This window comes from Oryzias latipes, chromosome 14 (assembly GCF_053564925.1).
Source record: "Oryzias latipes strain Hd-rR chromosome 14, Olatipes_Hd-rR_3.1".
Lineage (NCBI taxonomy): Eukaryota > Metazoa > Chordata > Actinopteri > Beloniformes > Adrianichthyidae > Oryzias > Oryzias latipes.
The window spans coordinates 3,812,317-3,818,738 of record NC_136250.1 but is presented as its reverse complement, the minus strand read 5'-3'; the positions used below and the strand labels follow the sequence as shown (position 1 = coordinate 3,818,738).

The following is a 6,422-nucleotide window of genomic DNA, read 5'->3' as shown; positions in this document are numbered from 1 at the left end:
TGAGAAAAGTGATCTGTGGTCGTTTCTGCTGCAGGTCCTCAAACCACAAAGTAAAGTTTCCGTCCAGCAAGCAGCGTCACTTTCTGCTCTTTATTCAATTGGATTGCAGCCTTCTGCTGTGAGCTCCGCAAAGAAGTGGGACAGATTGCTGTTTTGAATGTGCACTTTGAAACGCTTCAACTTGTTAATAATTTGTGTCAGATCAGGAAGGGTTTTTAATTTTACCCGGGATACGTTTTGTTCTTTTCTGCCATGAACTATTTTGCTGCTTCCAAAAGCTAATAATGATAAACATCGTGACTTGCCATTCCGTTTAGAAAAAAGTAAGAATCTTCCCATTCTTCCAGAAACGTCCTGTGTTTATCTTTATACTGAATTTAGCCATTTTGACCATGAGGGTAACAGTCTGCACGCATATCAAATGTTTATTTATTTTTTCCGGCATTGGGCGTAACCCGCGCAAATGATTGGCGGTCACTTATGTGTCGTGTTAAACCTTTCCTGCGTAATGACTTCTTTTTCCTTTCCTTTCCGACCATGGTCAGAAATGCAGGGGAGATCTTCTCCCCTGTAGACCCTCCTTCAGGGTTCACTTCCACCGTCTCGGACCCAGAGCCTCCAGAGCGGGTTAATAAAGAGTCAGTCATCTTCTTCTGGGGGACACATTTTTATTACTGTTCTCCTTCCTCCGAAAAACACAACATGAACACACACATTTTCGCTCCCCGCTTCCCCCCCCTCGCGCTTTTCCCTCCTTCTCTCACACACGCAAGTGCGGTCCCAGAACATATACACCCCCACCTCACAACAGTTGGGAGCAGCATCAAACACACACACTGCCAAATTACTTTTTTACTATTTATTTTTAATACCCTCTGATGGATTTGACTGTGGTTTAAGAGGGAAAAAACTATGAAATGAAGCACAGTACATAAAAAGTATGATGAGTCGCAAAGAGCCGCACGCTCATTGGCCAACAGCCGCATGCGCCTCGAGTGCCGCGTGTTCGCCGCCCCTGATCTAGTTGATTTAAAACTTAACAATTCTCTTCACCTGTAGATGTGACATCATCTCATAACATTTAGAAATGGAATTTTGGTTCCTTTTGTTAGGGTTACGTAATTGTCATTTGCTACCACGCTATTATCACCATAATATGATTTGTCACTTAATTAAAATGATAATGAAAATGGTATTTGACATTTCATTTTCAAAAAGTTCTCTGGTAAATGTGTAGCAAAATTCATTTAGAAATATCTAATTTGACTATTAGAACGGATTAACAGAAATGCTTTGTCATTTTCAGAATGTAACTGCTGAACTTGTTTGAATAATGTTAAGGTGATGTAACATCGGGGTAACAAAAGAATTTGAGTGTCTAGATACAAAAAGTGGAAATATCACATAAACTGTTTCAGAAGATTTATGAGAGGTAAAGACATAGAAATATTCGCTGAAGCTCAATAGACACATTTCAGAAAGACATCTGCAATATCTATGATGCAATAAGACAAATTAAAAGTCCAGCTATTGAAATAAGAAGAAAATGTGACATGTGCTATACGATCAGACACACAGCCAAAGCTAAAGCACAGCGTTTACTCGAACAAGATGGCAATCCAGAAGATATTCCCTGGCCAGATTCTGAATCAGTGTTTCACAGCAGTTCAAGTAGTGCCTCTTTAAGCATGTCTTACAAATCCAAGGTCATGTCTGATATGTCCAAGCGGTCATTTTCTGACACAGTATAAAGACAACTAGCAGCAGCTGAAGTAGCCGCCTCAGAAGAGCTCATCAAAATAATGAAAACCCAACATCAACGTGAAGAGGAAATCAGAGAACTAGAAGTTGAAGATGCGAAAAAAACAAGCGCAGTTTCTAACAGAATAAAACAACAATAAAAAATAGGTTGGAGGAGAAAAGAAAAGAAGTGGAACTATTGAAAGAGATGCAAAAGCATAATGCAGCACAAGCAAGGTTAAGAGTTTATGCTGAAAGTGTTAAAGATGAGGACGAAGAAAAGCCTCTTATGCACACACAAGTAAAAGAAGACAGTTTTCTCCTACTACCAATTTTCCTTAATGTGCATTCACGATCTTTCATCCTTCATTTCTTTCGCATTCATGTGCAGTCTGAGAAGTTGTGTTTTGGCTGTCTCAAATCAGGCCATAACTCCAAAAGCTGTAATTCCAGAAGCCTGTGTGATACATGCCAAAAGCCACACCCAACATGTTTACACCAAGAAAGAAAGAAAAGAGACAAAGAAAAAAATCCAAATACAAACCAAGAAGCTCTAACGACTAATCAAGAGAAAGAAAATTTGTTTAATCCACGGGAACAAGAAACCACGCAAGAGTCTTAGGAAGTCACATCGAACAGAGTGGTGCAACAACAGTTACAAGGTTGCACTTCCTCCGTCATTCCAGTTTATATCTCCACCAAAGACAACCCACAAGAGGAGAAGTTGGTGTATGCATTGCTTGACACTCAAAGTGATACAACCTTCATTCTAAAGGACACAGCAGAGTCACTCAATACCCCATCAGAGCCAGTCAAGCTCAAGATCTCCACAATAACATCTAAAACTAAGGTTGTGTCCAGTCACAAGCTGAATGACCTACAACTTGAACTCAGAATTGTGTCAGTGGCGTCAGAACATGAACTCAGAATTGTGAGTCAAGTTACCAACGACCTACACCAGAGACTATATTCCTGCCAACAGATCTCATATTCTCAAAAACAAGACGGCAGAGTATTGGCCCCATCTAAAGCATTTGTCAAAGGAAATGGCTCCCAGGCTTGATTGTGAAGTTGGTTTGCTCATTGGATATAATTGTCCTCAAGCGTTACTTCCCATAGAAGTGATCAGCGAGGAAAGAGACCAGCCTTTCGCACAAAAGTCTTTGCTTGGTTGGAGCATTATTGGTTACAGCTGTTCTGCAAGCGACTATGAAGATGAGATTGGAGTCAGTCACCGGGTGAAGAAGAATCAATGTCACAAGAAGACATGATGTTCTTGTCTAAAGTAAAGGAAGGCATAAGGCAAAATGCAGACGGTCTTTTTGAAATCCCGTTACCCTTTAAAGAAGAAAGACCTGACCTAGCCAACAACAAGGCTTGCGCAGAACACAGACTGAAGTGCTTAGAAATGGTTTGAGAAAGGATCAACATTATTACAACAACTATGTGGCGTTTATGCAACACATAATAGTCAAAGGAGATGCTGAGAAAGTTCCGGAAGATGAAATAAACAACCCACCAGCTTGGTATATCCCTCACCACGGCATCTATCATCCTCAGAAGCCGAATAAGATTAGAGTTGTTTTTGACGCATCAGCCAAGTACCAAAACACATCTCTGAACGAGCAGCTCTTGACAGGACCAGATCTAACAAACACTTTAGTGGGAGTTTTGTGTCGTTTTAGGAAAGGACGGGTGGCCATCATGTGTGACTTCGAACGCATGTTCCATCAATTTCGTGTTGCTCCACAAGACCAAGATTACCTTAGTTTCCTATGGTGGGAAAACGGCAACATGGAACATCCACCATCTGTGTTTCGCATGAAAGTCCACTTGTTTGGTGCAGCCTCCTCACCTGGATGCGCAAACTTCGGGCTCAAACATTTAGCCCAGGGGTCGGCAACCCAAAATGTTGAAAGAGCCAAATTGGACGAAAAAAAAAACAAAAAACGAACATGTCTGGTGCTGCAAAATATTAAAAGCCCTATTTAAGCCTTATAATGAAGGCAATACATGCAATGTGTATCTATATTAGCTATATTAGCCTGCTACCAAAATGACTAAGTTGCTTCAAACACATAATGAGCATAATTAAAGATTAAATGTTTATTTGCCCTGCCATTCATTCAGCGGAGAGCGATGCGTCACATGACTACTCTGTTGTGAAAGTCTAACTTCATTACTATATTGTCACGACCCAGCCGGGATGTCATGTGAGTGGGGGGAGATTAAACCATACAGCAGACCTTGTGACTTCATTGCAGAGCTATCCGTGCCCCACTCACTACACAACCCCAGAAAGTCTCAAGCAAACATGAACAGGAAGCACACCAAAATTTTTCTTAAGTTGTTGGCCTGTTTATCTGAACACTAAACCAGCCAAAACAGCACGGAAGTCACTTCAATTCACAACACTCTCACTCAAGGTTTTACCCGAAAACTCCCCACTTCCCATGAGCCTTAGGGGCTGAAGGCGGGGCTAACCCCCAGGTTGCTACAATATCAATGAATTATGTTTCATTACTTCGATAAAATTAAAGAAATGTAATAAAGAAATCCGATTTTTGATGTCATGTTTATTTTGAGGATTCAAACAAAAGAATGCTCCCTTGGCATATCTGAAGTTTAATTTGTTAATTTGTGTTTTGTATTGTACTTCCGTTTTGTACAATAAAGTTAAAAAATAGTAATATTGTAGTGGCGGTCAGGGGCATTTTAGGTCTGTTAGCAGCAGGGGATTGTGGGATTCGGTCTCTTGATCTTATTAGGGCTCAGCCTGAGCGTTTCTGTTTGCCCACTTTTCTTTTCATATGGCAATTTTGTTGTTCCATCTTAGTTTATTCTTCCTCTTATGTTGTTTTTTTATGTTGTACCATAAGTGTGGGAGGGAGAGAGGTTGATGACTCCTGTCCAATGTTCAATGTGGTGCGGTGTTTTAGGTGAAAGAACTTGTAGTGTCAGAAAGGAGACTGTGTTCTCAGCTAAGCTTTCTGCATGCTCTTTCTGAAATTGTTCGGAGATGTGGCTAGTATGGGACACGGACATTTCTCCAGCGCAGCTGATTGATTGACAGTTCAACATCCAGACAGCTTGGCTCCCGTTTTGCCCTCTGCAAGTGATGTACCTGCTTGGTTACAAAGTTTTTTCTACCCATTCTTACAGCATTGGAAAATGTTAATAATTTTTTTGTCTTGTTTTTCCTCCTACGGAAACCATATTAAAACAAAAAATATTTTTCTCTCCCCCATCTTTTTACATTTTCAAACATTTCTGAAATTGCTCCAGGGAGCCACTAGGGCAGCGCCAAAGAGCCATATGCGGCTCCTGAGCCGCGGGTTGCCGACCCCCGATCTAGCCACACAGGGAGCAAGCAAGTTTAGTCAAGCTGCTGTGAAGTTCATACAATGTAACTTCTATGTAGATGATGGTTTGGCTGCTGTAGACTCAGAGCAAGAAGCGATTCAGCTTGTGAAAGAAGCCAGAGAACTTTGTTACACAGGAAAGTTGCACCTGCACAGGTTCATCAGTAACAGCAAAGAAGTGATCGCCACAATCACCAAAGAAGAATGTGCAGCAGGAGATGCTGATCTGGACCTGGCTTTGGGAGAACCAAAGATGGAACGGGCCTTAGGAGTCCAGTGTTGCGTAACGTCTGACACATTTAGCTTCAAAGTTGATGTAAAGAACAATCGCTTCACTAGAAGAGGAGTGCTCTCCACAGTGGAATCCATATTTGATCCACTTGGATTTGTCGCCCCATTCATTCTTGTCGGCAAAATAATTTTACAAATTCTCTCCATATTTCTCTTCTATGGCAGGGACCCATTTTTTGAGTCTTTGGTGTGACTATGCCTAGGTTTGAACTCATGAACTTGCAGTTACACGGTGAACACTCTAACCACAAGGCCACTGAGCTGGATTTAAAGTCATCTACAAATACCCAACAAAGAGTCCAAATGCAGGATATCATGAACCAGCAGGGAAATAATAAAAGATCTACCAGGTTTGAAGACATAAACTAAAAACAAAATGTGCTGGATAACAGAGAGGCACATTTATGAAAAAAATAAAAACAAACTAAAATAAGTAATTTCAGTAATAGAATAGAATTGAACAACTTTATTTACCCCTCAAGGGGAAATTCACCCAAGACTGAAATTGATTTAAGCAAAACCCAGAATAAAATCAGACACACAACAGAAAAACACAAATTGTTGATTTGTGGTTCTTTGGTGCTTTACCTTCATTTTCTTCTTTTTCTCTGTGTTGTTCTTATTTTCTTTTGTGACACTAAATTTTCCTGCCTTTACACTTTCTCATGCTGAGCTTCCTGTCTGTTGGAAAGTGAAATATCTTGATCATGTGATTTGTGACAAATGGACTGATGATGATGATCCACAGACAGCACTGTTTACTGTACACTCAGGCAAATATTCTTTTTATGTTCAGTCGCAACAAAGAACCTTTTCTTCAGGTCCCACTGTACTCCTCTCTAATCTGTCCATCTGTGGTCTAACTATAAAGCAGCGAGCATGCAGAAGCTGCAGGTGGCCTACAGTGATGCCTTTAGGATTTTATTACAACCACCACCACAGAGCAGAGCTACAAAAATGTTTGTTGGTGCAGGAGTTCTATCTTAAAGCGCTTTTAAAACATTTAATTTATGGTTTTATTGCTTCTAA

The 6,422-nt window shown here is 40.6% G+C and overlaps 1 protein-coding gene across 1 annotated transcript in view; it reads left to right on the top strand.

Annotated features, from left to right (window-relative positions):
* Positions 1–6,422, top strand: part of nhp2 (NHP2 ribonucleoprotein homolog (yeast)) — an 81,696-nt gene that overhangs the window by 23,280 nt on the left and 51,994 nt on the right. The gene's annotated exons all lie outside the window — the stretch shown is intronic.